Here is a 16,785-nt window from a genome sequence, read left to right as displayed (position 1 = left end):
GGTTTAAGCCACAGACGTGCAGCCGGACACCACTCCCGCGCCCTTCCCGGAGCCCTGGGCTCTGGGATAGGGGACCCTATTAAATATTCAGGTGATTGAGGAGATCTGAGCTGGGGAGCTGCAGCCCCTACCTCCAGGTGAGACTGATCCTGGAAGTGGCCCGGTCAGGCGAGGGGCACATCACACCCTCAACCTTCAGCAAAAGCCCCCAAACACCATCTGGGGTCCTCTTAACACCCTTCCCTCACACTCTGTGTCCAGGACCACTGATATCTGCCAGGAGGGCGGGAAGCTCCGAATGGCCTAAATGAACTCTGCTTGGCAGCCAGTTCGAACCTCTGCCATCCACAATCCAATGTTTTCTCCAAAAAAACCCACCTGCAAGTGGGAAAAACAATAGTTGACATGCGCAAAAACGAGACACTGGCATTTTAGATTGGAAAGAAAAATAATAAATCAAAGTGCTCTATATGTGAATTTTAACTTGCAATAAGAACTTCACCCCCACAATTAAGTTTAGTTTTTTGCTCGGCCCATGGAAAGGTAAATCATCCTGATGCTAATTTAGCGATGAAGCCACTTTTCTATGAATTTCAGGTGATACTCATTAAGAAACTGCATTATTAAAAACTGACACCTGTGTCTTATAGTATTGCACATTAACAAAAAATCCTCAGTTTGCTTATCTTTCCCCTGTTCCTTAAACAACCTTCAATTCTCTCTTTTCTGTTGGCCTGTGTTTTCACTGACAATGTAAAAGTACTAGATGTTAGTTGCTACAAACACCTAAACAGGCAAAGTTCTAGCGTCTGTTTTTCCATGTATCTGAGTTCGCCTTCTGTCGGGCTATTCTTTGAAAGCATCTGCAGCCTATCAGTCTTGCAGAAAGCAGAGTCCCACCCTTTCCACCTCTTGGCCTCTTTTCCAGGCAAAATCAAGTCTCCCAAACATTTACAAGGTCCTTTGATTTAAGAAGGTTGAAAAAGTTCATTGTCAAGCTGTGGCTTTATAAAACTTGACTTTAGATACATTCATCCTAATTCAGTGTTCCCTTTAGATTTTTCTTTACATGAAACCACAAAAGCAAGAAATGATAAAAGCATGAAGCCAAGACCTACCCATGTTAATTCAGCTGTCCAGCCATAGCGAAGTGGCCAAGAGTTTCAAATGAATCAACCATACTCATGGTAGTGTTTACAATTATGAAATTCAATCACACCATGTTCCTGTGATGCAACTCTGTCTGCTCGTGAAGCAACAGTTACACTGACACCATCATGCAAATGTGGTTCTTGATTTCCCTTGTGGTCAACAATACCTGTAAGAAGGAAGGGTGACGCCACCCCATCCTGCAGGTAGGTCCCAGGGACTTTTTTTTTTCCTTGAACTATTGTGAAAGGATTGAAATCCTTCAGGCTGCATGCTTATAGAGATGATCCACCATCTTCAATGCAAATGAATCCAGATATACAACTCTGAAAATGTGCACTGTTACCTTAAACTAATATCCTCCTTTAAAAATAATGCTTGGAAAATAACCAAATCCATTAGCTGTAGCCTGCCTGTCAGACTTCTGACTCCAAGGTAAAGAGTCTTACATGACTAGTAATCGGTGTTTATTTCCAGACCATTTCAAATGAAATCAGTAATGGGGAATGACATGTAATGTGACATGTGCTCCTGCAATTACAAGGAGTGAATCATTCTATCGCGATGGCCCCAGTAGAAAGAGAATCTCATAATACTTATTCCAAGTATTTACACATTTATTCAACAAAGACATTTCCAGGATAATGTGATACTGACCTTGCCCTTTAGAAATGTATTTCACATGCATCGTACAACTAATGAGCAACAGAATTTTAGATATTAATTCCTAACCTTCCTGTGCGGCTAGATGCTATTTGTAATGCATGCCTTTATTAAATGGCTTCAGCTTTTAACCCAGGGTATATTACTGTTCTATATATTAACACAAAGCTCTCATACAACTCTAAAAGTAGAAATGTGAGGCTATTCTTTTTTCTTCAAAAATTTCTATAGAATCTGAAGTCCCTAGTCAAATAAATCAACCAGTAATTCTAAGATCTAAATCTTCCTCCTATAATACCAAATTGGAGCCACAAATGACACATTTTCTTATTAACTTTTAACTACAGGATACATCAACAGAGCAGCACAACCAAATGTTAAAATACAATGAATAGAAGGGAATAATTAGTTGGGTTCCATTAAACCAGAACTATGTAGTACCTGTAAGGGAGTGAACAGCACCAGCCAGTATAGCCTTTCAATACTTTTTTAAATCAGTGTCCCAGAAAATGAATAAAAAATAATATTGCTTCCATGAAAATCATCAAATAGAATGGGAACGCTTTACAATAAAAGAGTAAGTTCTATGTGAGTTCTTGACTGACCTGTTTCTGTTGGCTAATAGTGGAGGAGGCACACAACCCACCAGAAGCACATCTCTGAGTCTCCGGTGTCCCTACATGCTGGATCTCACACCAGCCCTCAAGGGAAGGGAGAGAGACTTGTGGTGCCAGGCTGTTCCCAAGCAACTCCCAGGAGAGCCTGGTGCGTTTTCTCAGGCATCTACATCGGAGTATAATGAGTGAATTGGTGCCTATCTTTTACTAAAGAAATGAACCTTGACCTTGTAGTGGTATACCTGGTTGTGTATCAGACACAGCGTCTGATGTCATGATAGTCCAGCCCACCCTGAATCACACATATAATGGTATTGTGAAGAATGAAAAATCAATGGACCAGCAATTGTATTCTAAGTTTGCAAGTGGCTCCCAGGGGAAAAAAAAAAAGGAGAGATGATTTTCAAGTTTGTGATACAGATGGGACAGCATTTTTATTCTATCTCGCTCAGGCCCTGCATCTGTCTCTCCAGTGTGTGGCAGCTTGCTAATTCAATTAATTTCTTTCTAGCTGAACAAGAAAGGGATCAGTGAAAGGTTAATGTGGTCCTAGGCAGTCTGTGTCAGCTGAATCCTAACCACCTCTACATGGTGATCTTCTCGAGTTGGGAAATCCTGGGTGACCAGAGTCAGGACAGCAGGTTTCCTGTAGACCCAGCAAGACTAAATCCCAAGAGATCTATGCAAAGTGCATGGAAGAAGGCACAGATCCTTCTAGTAGGTCACAACCTTGCTACTTCTGGAGTCCAGAAGGAGGCTGTGTCTCATAAAAGAGTAATAGGAGACTAATACGAGTGACCCCCACAAAGCAGAGGTTAAGTGCAGGAGCGTTCCTGTCCACAAGGGTAAGGGGCAGGGGAGAGAGAGGATTAATATGTCTTGTCTTAGTTCTATTCTAAAACACATAGGATGCAGATTTCAATGCATATGTATGTGTGTGCATGTGCTTATGTGGAGCCCATGAAGCATGGTGGAAAAAAATACTTTGGCAATAAAGAGAAATCTCCAGTTTTACACACACACACACACACACACACACACACACACACACCTTTCTCATACTTCACCATACTTAATAAATCTGTAATACGTTACTGGCCCTGTGCTGGAGGATCATACTGAAATAGGATACGAGCCAGACCTTTAGAAGCTCACAAATCAGCTCACGTTTACTCTGAAAACGCCACTGAAGTAAGCTTCCTGAGTGAGGCTGAACATCCCTGAAGGAATGAAGCCAGAGCCAGCTTCTTGCTGACCATGGAAAAGATGTTTGCATGGCACTGTAACTCTCACGGTTGATACAGGCAGCAACTTATGAGTGTGGTCAAAGAAGGTATTGGGATGTTGGAGGTGAAAGATTTCGTTGGATGGAAACCCTGGTGCAGGACTTCTGGAACCATGTGGTTCATGCACCTATTAGGAAATTTGGAGAACTGGTGTATGTTTTGTAACCATCACAATGGGGAAGAAGGTAAAGTTCATGGAGAAGCAAACAACTGAGCAACTTCCACAGAGTAGGTAGGTAGCAGGTGGCTCTCTGTGTACACACCTGCTAAGGAAAGAGATGCTTCTCCTTGTCTGTCTTTTCCCATGGGGTCTCACCACTCTCCTTGTGGAGCTGGTGATAGGACAGGCCAGTCAGGAAACAAGTTTTTTTTCTCGTTAAAGAAATACAGGACATACAAGTGAGCTCAGGGTTTGGGATATAGCGCTCTTGTTTCACACCTGTCACTTACTTTCTTTGTCACCCCTGACAAGTCATGTCACCACTCAGGCATGAGGCCCCTCATCTGCACAAAGAGAACCCAGACCTCTAAGGGCTCCTACAACTCAAACATTTCACGATGGTGTTCAGGATGATCTCCCACCCAATGGTTAGGAATACTTTCTCCCTTTCTCTCCGCTGCACTCTGTATACTCACTTCTCCAAACAGCCTGCTTTGTTTCATTGACCTTCATGGTATGGTAGAACAAGCTTTGGCACAAGAAAAGAAAATTAGGCTTGAAACTAACCTTCATCCCACTCAACTAGCTGAGGGTTCTTGAGCAAACCTTTGTTTCATCATATGTGAAATAAACATAAGCAGAGCCTCATAGGGCCACGAGGAAGGCAAACACAAAGAACAGAGAGGTTATTTCTTCTTAAAATTATTTATTCATTTCATTCATTTGAGAGGCAGAGGATGTGGAAGGGATGCAGAGGGAGGTGGGAAGAGAACCATTTCTTGGTTTACTGCCTATCATCAGCTCCTGCCGGAAGCCAGAATCAGGAGCTGGGCACAGAGCTTCGCTCACCAGGTGAGTGGCAGGCACCCGGCCACTTCCGCGGGTGGTCCCAGGCTACCTTATGAGGGAGTAGTTGGTATCCAGAGCAGAGCTTGATCTCCAACTCAAACACTCTGATACAGCGTCGGGTAGGCAGAGATATATCTTAACTACTGCCCCAAACACTTGTCCCAGAACAATGATCTCCTCAGTAGGGCTTACTGGAGAAATGCCATCACCACCCTCCATCACTTACTATAATTTTATGTAGATAGAATCTATGCCTGGCATAAAATATTGACCCTTAATAAAGATTTACTGAAATGACTATCACAATGCAATTTTGCTAAGTTCTCTGTAATTCTGAAATGGTGCGTGTGTGCATGTGTGTGTGTAAAACAAATATTAACCATTTGTTAACTGTTGGTAATACAAAGAGAGAAATAAGATAATTTCGTTTGGCTTAAGAGATCCCGAGGCTGGGTAGGTTTTTAGCCATCTTATTTTTCTAACAGAGAATGAGCTCCTAGCCAAGAAACCATGACTTAACACCTTCTGTGGGCATCACACTGTGTGAAGACACGCAGAGGGAAGGGAAAAGATCAAGACGTCAGGCTGACCTTCAAGGATCTGGCAGTGTGCTAGAAAAACTAATGCAATGTTTATCATGTAAGGCAGAGTAAGTGACACTCTGTTGCAGAAGCAAAGCACAACGCTAAGTCAAGAGGAAGAGAGGTGACTTTGTACAGGGGTCATCCTAAACTTTAGGAAAAGAAGAAAGGAATCTGGATGAGCCACCACCAGAGAGAGAGAGAGAGAGAGGGAGAGAGAGAGAAAGAGAGAGAGATCTTGGAGATCAACTCAAATCTTCTGCAAACAAAAAGGGTTGCTTAGAAGTAGGGCAGAATAGAGGTACAAGTACCGAGTCAGGCAATGCATTTTGCCATTAAGGATCACCTAGCGAGGGCTCCTAGTAGCATGAAATGCCTCTAGACAATGAAGGCAGAGAGGCCCATGTTGGGCTGATCCAGGTCCTCTGCTGTTCCTCGAGGCACCTAGGGCAGAGTTCTTCAAATGACACCTATTCAGAGACTGACTTCTGAAAAAGTAATTGAGGGCAGACAAAGGGAATTGTGCGTGAGAAAATAAATCTCTTTGCAGCTTGCCTATTTCATAGTCTTATTGTAAGGATTAATAGTTGGTTTGATAGTCATAAAGTTAAATTATACTTAATAAAACACATAAAGCAAAAGAGTTCCACATCACAGCACACGGAGGAAGAATAAAGCTGGAAATGGGTGTTATTTCATCACAGTGAAAAAGCTATGCAGAACGTTTTAGGATGAACAAGATAAATTGAATGTTATTTGATTTTGTAGCTCATCCGTTTCAGTCCCGAAAATCATCTGAGACAGTTCTATTAATACAGAGGCCTCATCTACAGGCCATAGTACATTTTTTAAAAGCAACTATGTTAAAAACATTCTTTCAAATAACGGACAAAAGATGAGCCGTTACAGATGGTTCTCCCTGTGGTTGTCATACATGATCAAGGACCTGGGGGTAATGAGGACTTCGCTGGGAAATCCAGATCTCCCAGCTAGCAGCGCTCTGTGAGCAAATGCCTGCATTATTTTGCTTTTGCAGAGAAAAAATATGTCCCTGTTCAGTCAAGCAAAGTAATCAATTATTCTGCATTATGAAATACTCATTTTATAACTATTGACATTTCAGACAGTTGTGCCACATGTCAATAGTGGTTTTGATGCTCATGTCTGAGCTCTGGTGTGTAGGACAGGACTCATCTGGCCTGACAAGGTCTGGTCAGAAGCCCCCTGTTTTCTCAGAAGGGCATCCATTATTGATGTGCAGGTCTGTTGTGCGCATGCAGACAAGCACAGACTTGAGGATGCATTTTTGTTTTAATAAGAAATCTTAAATCCTTGTAAATATTTCAAATCCATGTTTAAAAAAATAATCGCCACTCTTGAATCAGGAGCTATCTCTATCTGTTGTAAGATGGAGATGGTGCAAGTTAGACATTCCATTCAGAGGCTCCAAAATTCACATTTGATTCTGGTTGTCCAGAATTACCACAGGTAATCTTCTGAAGTTAAAATGGCTTTACAATAGTTCTGACATTGCTGTTGTTGCTACCACTGCCCTGCCTACCAGTTTTCCACTCCCTGGGAGTTCCTCTGTGGGCAAGCAATTATTTTCTGCTCTTTTATCATTAGAAAAAAATTCTATTTATTTGAGAGATAAAGAAACAGATCTTCTATCTGTTACCACAATGCCCAGGGCTGGTTCAGGCTGAAGCCAGGAGACCAGAATTCCATTTGCATCTGCCAAATGGATGCAGGGGCACAAGCAGTCGGAACATCTGCTGCTTTCGCAGGTGCAACATCAGGGACCTGGGTCACAAACAGAGCAGTGGCTATGGAACCAGAGCTCCAATACTGGACGCCAGAGTCGCAGGCTGAGGCTTAACCTGTTGTATCACAATACGGTCCTCTCATCTAAAAAAAAATCATTCCATTCACTCAAAGCATTCTGAATTTTATCACCTTAATTTTACAGTGGTCATTAGGGCACAGAGACATTAAGTAACTCTTCCAAGATCACACGGCTAGTAACTGGTTGAATGGTTAGAAAAACCTAGGTAAATCGGTTCCAAGGTGTTGACTCCTAACCATTGTGCTATCACTCTCAGCACTTTTAGAACTTTTCATTGAATTCAGCACTACTCAGAATTTTACAAAACAGCAAGCTGACTTCCCCAGGAGTCACCAAGTACCACTTGAATAACATCTAGGTATGTGTGCAAGACATTCTTTTATCACTAACTCCTGTAATTGAGCAGGGTTAGCACATGTTATTACGAATTATTGCATAATTTAGTAAATTATTTAATTACAACTAATGAAGAACCATACTGTACATGCGTATAATTATCCTGTTTGCAAACAATGCAGCTATTTGTACATTTAAAAGACACGATACTTTAACTCTTGAGGGGAATTTTTTTTTAAATTGTAGAATACAGAATGATTCTAGAAATTGGTATTGGATTGTTTGATAGGATTGCAAGGAAAACAAAAATGACAAAAGTCGAGGTGGCTATTTGGCATAGAGATTAAGTTACACTTGGGACACCCACATTCCATAATGGTGTACCTGGATTTGAGACCTGGCTCTGCTGTGGTTTCTAGCTTTCCGCCAAGGTACACCTTGTATCTGGATCCCAGCCATCTGTATAGGGGGCCTAGAGGGAATTCTTGACCCCTAGAACCAGCCTGGTCTACCTCGCCCTGACTGCTGTGGGCATCGAGGGAGTGAAATTGCACATGAGAGACCTCTTTCTGCCTTATTAGGAAAAAAAAAAAAAAAGACAGTGCTGGCATTTCTAAAAGATTCCAAACAAAAGCACAGATATGCTAAAAATGTAAAAAAATAACAGTTTCATAGTTCATGCTATTCCACAGAAAAGCACAAGATAAAGATAGTTACTGTTTTTACTTTTCCAAATCATAGCACTGCTGCTCCATCATAAATAGTTTTTGCAACATATGTCACATAATGTAGTGCTTTGTTCACCTACTTGAATCGCCCCACAAACGGCTTTGATAGCATAATGATCTTAAGCAGACCCATTTGATTTTCAATGCACTCTGAAGGAACTGTTGTCTATACTTATTAAGTGACGGCAGTGATGCATGGGCTTGTTATTTGTACAGAAACATAGAACACATATAGCCTCGAGATGTTTTGACATCATGTCTTAAGTAAAATACAGATAAAGTAATTTTTAAATGTCATAATACAGGTGGGAACGAGTGCCCTGGCTGTGTAGGCTGCCGTATGCATTATGGAGAAACATGCGCTTTGGACTTGTTCTAAAGTCTCGAGTACAAAAGCAGTTTCAGAAAGGCCAACTCATCGCTTACTCCAAGGGCCAGGCACACGTTGTCTGTTAGAATTGACTTTCATAAGCCAGAATGCGATGGTGATTCGATTTACAGCATCTCTGCTCCTTGCAATACCACAGTTAACGTGGCAAACGTGATAAACAAGGATGCGGAACAAAGGGGCTCTCAGAATGGGAAGAGACTCAAAATAGATTGTGAGCTGGGTCTCCCTGCCTCTCAGGGCATGAGCCACGAAGCTGTCCACGTCTGATGCTTGCCTGTTATTAAACAGACATCCAAAAGCAAGATAAGTGATATTACCATATTTGCTCAGTTGTTTTGTTTTCTGTTCTATTATCCCAAGGTCAAACTGCCATTTAACTGAGTAATTTAAACAAAAGTTTTGCCCTCTCATGAATAATGCATATATTACAATTACAGTATAGTTTGCAGATTTCAGCACTTGTCAAAAAAAAAAAAACACAAAACACAAAACACTGTTTCCTTTTACCATGTTAGTTTCAGGCTGAACAAGAGAGAAGAAACATGTTTTGTGTGTTCAGAGCAATCACTGTTCAATTCACACAGTAAATTATTACCTGGTGTTTATTTTACACTAACAGTATTTTATCAACTAGAATTACAGTAAAACCCATAGGGTACTCTCTGAAGGGTATTTTCAGATGTCATTATAGTAAACTCAAAGGACTGTACTTCAGTTCATCCTTCAGAACTTGAATATTTCATATTAAAATACACTGCACATGCAGTGAAAGTCACTCTTGGCAGTGTGAAGCTGAGTTTTGGTACAGTATTGGACTGTTACAGCTATCAAGACAATGAGACAGAGATCTAGCCCCGTTCTCCAATATTCCTCTGTGACCTTGTGCCTAACCTATCGCTGTGCTTAACCCATTCTTCCATGTAAAACGTAGAAACCAGAGACCTATTTTTTTAATCCCTTCTGTTTTCCCTTTAAGTGTTTTTTCCCATAGAATAATACATCATGAGACCTGGCACAATGGCTTAGTGGCTGAATCTTTGCCTTACACATGCTGGGATCCCCTATGGGCACTGGTTTGTATCCTGGCTTCTCCACTTCCCATCCAGCTCCCTGCTTGTGGTCTGGGAAAGCAGTTGAGGATGGTCCAAAGCCTTGGGATGCTGCACCCATGTGGGAGACCTGGAAGAGGCTCCTGACTCCTGGCTTCGGATTGATTCAGCTCCGGCTGTTGCAGCCACTTGGGGAGTGAACCAGCGGATGGAAGATCTTTCTCTTTCTTTCCTTCTCTCTGTAAATCAGACTTTCCAATAAAAATAAATAAATGTTTTTTAAAAACACCTTATGTAGCTTTTTGCCTTTGGTTCCTTCCACTTAGCATCTGAGATTCATCCCATGTGGTTGAGTATACCAATCATGCTTCATTTTATGTTAAATAATATTTTATTCCACATGATGGTTATTTATGGTCCAAATGAAGGAGTCAGGCTGTTTCCTATTTTTAGACAATCACAAATAAAACTGCTATGAACATTCATTATAGCTCGTTGTATGTACAACTGTTTTTAATCTACATGGATAAGCAACTAGGAATTGGAACCTGTAGCATGGATGTAGCCATTGAATGATAAGACATGCAGAGTGGTTATGATATTTTGCCTTCCTATCAGCAATGCAGGGGAGTTCCAGTGTCTCCATGTCCTCACTGGCAGTTGGTGCTGTCAGATATTTACGTATCTGCTGCCAATTTTGGTTACCTAGAGTAGATAAGTTCTATAAAGTCATCAGAAACACAGAATTAGCAAATTATTGTTCTAGAGGAAATACAGGGTTAGGTTTCTGCCATCTTATGCGCATAGCATTTTTGTCTAGTGATCCACATACACCCTTGCTTTGTGTATATTTCTGTTTAAAGACACCTTATTTAATATGCATTGTTGACTCACGGCTAACAGAGCTATGACTCATGGGTGAGGGAAGCTTATCGAATATACTGTGATTTCTCCAGAAGGCATAAGACTCAAGTCCACAAGACAGCTCTCCAACAAGTACGATCTGTGAGGGTCATCTTAAACAGGGGCGTCAATAACAGAAAGCATGACAATTATGGAAAGGAGTCATTAAGAAGACTTCGACGTGGAATTCTCATTCACAGTGAGAGAAGAAGGAAGTGTGGGTCTTGATGCATGTGAACAGGAAACGTGTTCTGGGTTGCTCTGAGCACATGTTGCCAGAGACAGCACAACCAGACTGACTTTGGAGATACACATTAAGTTTTAGTAAACATGCAAATTAGCAAATACTAGTGATCATTTATTGACATAGGCAATCATTTATTTACATCTAATAATGAGAATGGAAAAATCCCTGTTTGTTTTGCCACCCAACAACAGTATTTTAAATGTCACTGTCTTCAGGAAGTCTTGGGCCAAACTCAGTCCATCAGGTGGGCTTTGGGCTCCCACTGACATCTTGTTCTTCCCTTTCTACAGAGCTGACTCTTCATCCTGGTTTTTTGTTTGTTTGTTTGTTTTGGTCATTTATAAACTCTGTCTTCTTCACTTGACTCTAGACTCTAGGTAGGAAGTGCAGCCATCAAGTTCACCCCCCTGCCTCTTGTAACAATAAGTGTTGCCCTAGTGCTTGACCCACATAGATGTTGGGTTAGTTCTTCTTGAACAAATGAATACTTCCTTTAAGACAACATACCCGGTCGAAAAACATTGAAATTGAATTTGGAAATATTTTGTTTCTCATTCTTCTCCTAACACTTCATGGCTAAAGTGATTGGTGACAAGTTACTAGCATTTCTTCAACTGGATTCCTCCCTTGGAAGCTGGAAAAATGGTCTCTATTTTTTAAGTTTTCTTTTGACATTTGAAAAGTCAGGTGATAAACATGAGAAACTTTCACATCTGGCATAATATTGATTTCAAATAATCATTAGCTAGGCTTGTTTACCAGCTCCAAATATATACTGACAAAATATTCTGATTAGTAGAATGAGATGCCAATTAATTTAGCTGTCCAGGTAGCACCAGCTTGCAGTATCACTGGTATTATGCACTCAGAGGCCCCAAATAATAAGAGAACTTTTCATTGGTAGAAGTAGATTTTTGGGATCCAGCATGATAGCCTAGTGGCTAAATCCTCACCTGCACACCAAGGATCCCACATGGGAGCCATTTTGTATGCCGGCTGCTCCACTTCCCATCTAGCTCCTTGCTTGTGACCTGGGAAAGCAGTGTAGGATGGTCCAAAGCCTTGGGACCCTGCATTCATGTGGGAGACCTGGAAGCAGCTCTTGATTTCTGGCTTCAAATTGGTTCAACTTCAGACTGGCTGCAGATTGTGGCCACTTGTGGAGTGAACCAGCAGAAGGAAGATCTTTCTCTCTGTCTCTCTCTCTGTGAATCTGGCTTTTCAATAAAAATAAATAAATCTTTTTTAAAAAGTAGATTTTTGTTGTTTCATCAATTTAGCTATACTCTGAAGGAATCCTGAGTTATATTCACACACTACAAATGCATCCTAAAAACTGATGGTTTATTTAACTCCTTTCCAATCATTTGGCCTGCATAGACGCCGGCCGCGTGCAATGTGCCGCTTCGTGCTCATCTGGCCGTGTGATCCTTCAACAACATAGAGAAAGTTTTCTGTCTCTGCAAATAAGCAGGGTTTTTTTTCTCTCTCAAATTCTATTTTAAACAAAAATCAAATTTAATTAGGACACCTAGGATGACTGTGCCTGAGACACTTTCTTACAAAGGTCTGTTTGTCTCTTAAGATGTCAAGGCTGTAAAAATCAGTTATTTCTATAAAACTATCTCAATCTTCCCATTGGGAACAAAGCCTAACAAAACTATCTAAATGCTAAAATATGATGGAATAGAAGCTGTGCGAACAAGGCAATGGTTCCTTCAGTCAAAATGCACACCAGAACTGTCCTTAAGGCACAATGGACCAAGCCACTGCTTGCGACACAGGCACTCTGCATAAACATGCAATCAAGTACGGGCTGCTCCCCTTTCAATCTAGCTCCCTACCCTTATTCCTGGGAAAGTAGCAGATTTTTGTCCAACTACTCGTACCCCTGTCACCCGCGTGGGAGACCTAAATGGAGTTCCAGGCTCCTGATTTTGGATTTGGGGAGTGAACTAGCAAATGGAAAATATCTTTCCATAGAAGTTTGCTTTTCAAATACAAGACACAACTACACCAGCCCCTCAGATAAATCAATAAATCATCAAAAATAAAATAGATGGTGATGATGATGAGTTAGAAGTCAGTGAGAATAAGATTAATGGGCTTGAGTAGATGTAAAATGTGACGAATCCTTGAGAAAGGAAGCCAAAGGTAGAGAAGGAAAGATAAGTCGGTATGTTTGAAATCAAAGCAGGATTAGGAAAACCACAGGGTGCATTACAATTATTTCACATGAAATTTCCTTGTTTCCTGACTTGCACTGATACTAACTTTCCGAGAGAAGACATTTTTGGAAACCTAGGAATTCTCAAAGGGAACCTAACAACAGGTCTAAACGACACCCGGGGAGTCAAGCATCCTTCGTTGACAGGAATCCTCCAAGTGTTTTCCACAGACACACATCACTTGCCATTATTTCCAGACTATTTTAAATGGTCCTGGACAGCGCTACTGAGTGACCTGTCAGCAACCAGGAAAACATTATGACACCACTTCTCCAGACCTCTTCCCAGAACACGAGCTATTTGGGATCGTTCTAACAGAATCGAGGCGAGTTTGAAACAGCAAAGCAGGCTGCACTAAGTTTGCACTAGGAGAATGTGGCACCTGCGTCTGACTCACAGCACACTTCCAGTTCTGCCCAAAATGTCTGTTCCTGAGATTGAGCACACCAACGTGCCGGGCATCTCTGGTGGCTCTAGCAGGCATTCAGTCAATGCTGCCTTTGGAACGAGTGAATGAAAGGGTCCTTGATGATGAGTGACAATATCCCCCACTGAAAAGTAATCCAGAGGAAAGACACTATGTACTTGGACCTTCTATCAAACAACAGTTCCATTTTTGACCCCTTTCTGTTTTTTTTTTTTTTTTTGATCATTTATGTCTAAGTTTGCCTTCTTGATAATTTTAAAAATTGAGGTGTGAAAAGCACAGGAGCATGCTCTAGAGTGTGAAAGACAAATACAGTTCCTGGCAAGTTTCATTTGTATGCAGCTTGTATATGATGATTATTTTAAAATCTTAATCAGTTCCTGGGAGTAGATAGTTATGGTACTGTATGAGATGTTAGAAAACAGAAGCCAAAAAAAAAATCCTTACATTTATGTACCAAAAACAATAATTAAGGCTAGTGGAGGGATCAGCATGACAGCACAGCAAGTTCACCCATTGCTTGGGACACTGGCATTGCACATTGAAGTGCCAGTTTGAGTCCTGGTTGCTTTGCTCTTGAGCCAGTTACCCACTCATGTTCCTGTGAAAGCAACAGGCGATGGCTCCAGTACCTGACCCCTGTTGTCCATATGGGAAGCCCAGATGGAGTTCCTGGGCTTTGGCCTGGTTTAGTTTGGGATGCTGTGACCACTGGGGAAACGAAGCAGTGGACAGAAGCTCTCTCTTTGCTTGTGTTTCCTGCCTCTGTTACCCTGCTTTTCTCATACATAAACGCACTCTGACTAGTAGAAGATATACAGTTTCTGTTACATCTACAGGCAGGTCAAGTGGTTATCTAAAGTAATACTAAAATGGAACCTTTATCAGACAGAAGTATAGATCATCATAACATTTTTCATAATGAGAGATCTCTCACTTGAACCCCTTAAGAACATGGGAGAAAATCAAAAGAAAAAAGTGAAAAAGCAAGAGAAATGAAAAGGAAGATCTCAACAAATACACCACTGAAATTCATATATGTGCTTTCAAAAGCACACAACAGTCACTCAGAGGTGATGTCCTCTTACGTAAAACACAGTTCTGGAAACCTCGATATCTGGATTTCAACTATACAGAACACATTTTTTTTAAAGCACAATAAAAAGAATAGGGAGTTCTGCTCCTGAGTGCAAGTGAAAGAATAAATATCAGCAGAAAAGATAAAGGGGATAAAACATGAACCACAACAGGAACTCAGAGAGTGTTTCAGCACCAGGCCATTTAGCACAGGGAAAAGCAAGCAAGTGCACCTGCAGAGCCTCTCAGGCCCTCTGTGTTACAGCACAGTGTACACACCATCCTAAGGACTGTTCACAATGACTAGGAATCATTAGGCAGAGATTAATCCATGAACTCTAAGGCAGGAACTTACACAACACTTTGAAATCAACGCACACCTCCCCACCAACACAGGGAAATAATTCAGTCACAGAGACACGATGAGTGAATTCATCTTTCTACATTACATTATTTACATATATAATACAAGTTATGTGTAATGCCTGTGAGGGCTGCGATGGTAGATATATCTCACACAGAAACTGCAATGATTTGGAGCCTTACAATCAAGTACTTAGTTCCTCTAGTTCTAGTCACCAGTGCTCTGGAACTTCCCTAGAACACAGATTGTCTACACATGCATTGCCTTCAATTCTAATACTAGCCAAATATCAACAAAGCAAAAGTTGTTCAAACACCTCCCCTCTCTCTAAAGCTAGGCCATTTTGTAAATGAATGATGAGTGTTCAGGGCTCAGCTTGAACTATGTATCATAATATTAAGCTATTTGTTGCAGTTGCTATTCATGTAATACAGTTGAACCTGCTGGAGAAGGAGGGTTGGCAGGCAGTTCAAGTCGGTTTGATGGGGACAGGGGGAACAGAAGAGAAAAACAGGCACAACTGAGCCTTGCCACCATTCAGAGCAGGTGAAGTCATGGGTTTTTAAAAGTATGCTTCATACATGCACAAACACAACACCGATACCTTCTCCACAGCTGCAACAATTCTTTCTCAAAACTGTTAGCCTGTTTCCAGGGCAGCTGCAAAACACCCGTAAAAACTAATTGGTCGGAGGCATGGAAACTGTTGCCTTCCCACCTGTCAGACTGAGCTCTACAATTCAGACTCCACAAAAACGGGAGTACATGAGCCCAAGGTCTTGAGACACACTGTTCCTGGCTCCTGCGGAGAGGGATGAGCCAAAGCTACTCCCCAGGAGTTCTGAGCCTTTGGGATTTCTACCTCTCTGACCCCCAGCAGTGTCACTGCTCCACAACGCTGCCTTTGTATCAGGGGACTTTAAAAAGATCATTAAAAATGGAGTTAGGATGAAAGTATTTGGGCGCAACAATATTTGAGACCCATGTGCTTTTTTTTTCTCCTTAATACACATTTTCCATGAATTTCTGAAGACCTCCTTGTAGGCATGTGTTTCAGAATTGCTTTGCTCCCAAATGAGCTTCTTTCAAAATTCTATTTTCCATGTAGTTCCCGAAGTTTCTACTAACATTACCAGGCCCACATCCATACTGCTGTTATTATTATCATAAATGCTGTTGTTGTCAGTAATGAGAATTTGGGCGAGAGGGATGCCAGGGAAGGAACAGGGAGAAATCATTTCCGCACACAGAAGGGGTCGATGAAGTCCAGAGAGGCTTCCTGGTTAGTCGGGATGAGCGGGGACTTGAACCTCCACTTCTGATGCTCGCTTTAGAGCTCCTGATGTTTTGCCACACGCTAAGCACTGAGCCCGACTTCTGGTTCCTTAACGATGCAAGGCAAGCTTCCCCCAGGAAGCTGCATGAAAGGGAGATGCCAGGCTGGCATCTTCTTTCAGAAGTCTCATTGTCACTCATTGGCTTATGCATTAGTGAACTAATTATGAATCAGTAAATAATATTACATATTCATATACTTGTAATAATAAATACACCACATAGGAATTGATTAATAATACTTAATAATGAACCAATTATTAATTCAGTTCATGTATTTTTTATACTAGCTCTGCTTTTCTGTTGCAAATGATTGCTTCCAAGGTCCTTTGCATCATTAACCTATTACCAAGCAAGTTGCTATCAATAGGGCCTCACATCAACTTGCAGAGCACCAGCCCATGTCAGTGGGGCACAGACCATGTGTGGTCAGAGGACAGTCACTGTGTTTTTAGAGTCCTGTCAATGTGCCAGAGGGACGCATGGTGGCTGGCAGGGCAGGGGTTGGAGGGTGGATCCAAAAGTCCTGGTGTTCATCAAAACCTCAGA

General features: G+C 41.5%; 1 protein-coding gene across 2 annotated transcripts in view; it reads right to left on the bottom strand.

Moving 5' to 3' along the window:
• RORA (RAR related orphan receptor A) overlaps nucleotides 1–16,785 on the bottom strand; it is an 808,637-nt gene that overhangs the window by 98,930 nt on the left and 692,922 nt on the right. The window lies entirely within an intron of this gene.

The sequence above is a fragment of the Ochotona princeps genome, chromosome 6 (assembly GCF_030435755.1).
Source record: "Ochotona princeps isolate mOchPri1 chromosome 6, mOchPri1.hap1, whole genome shotgun sequence".
NCBI classification, from domain to species: Eukaryota; Metazoa; Chordata; class Mammalia; order Lagomorpha; family Ochotonidae; genus Ochotona; species Ochotona princeps.
This window is presented reverse-complemented; position numbering and strand designations above follow the sequence as displayed.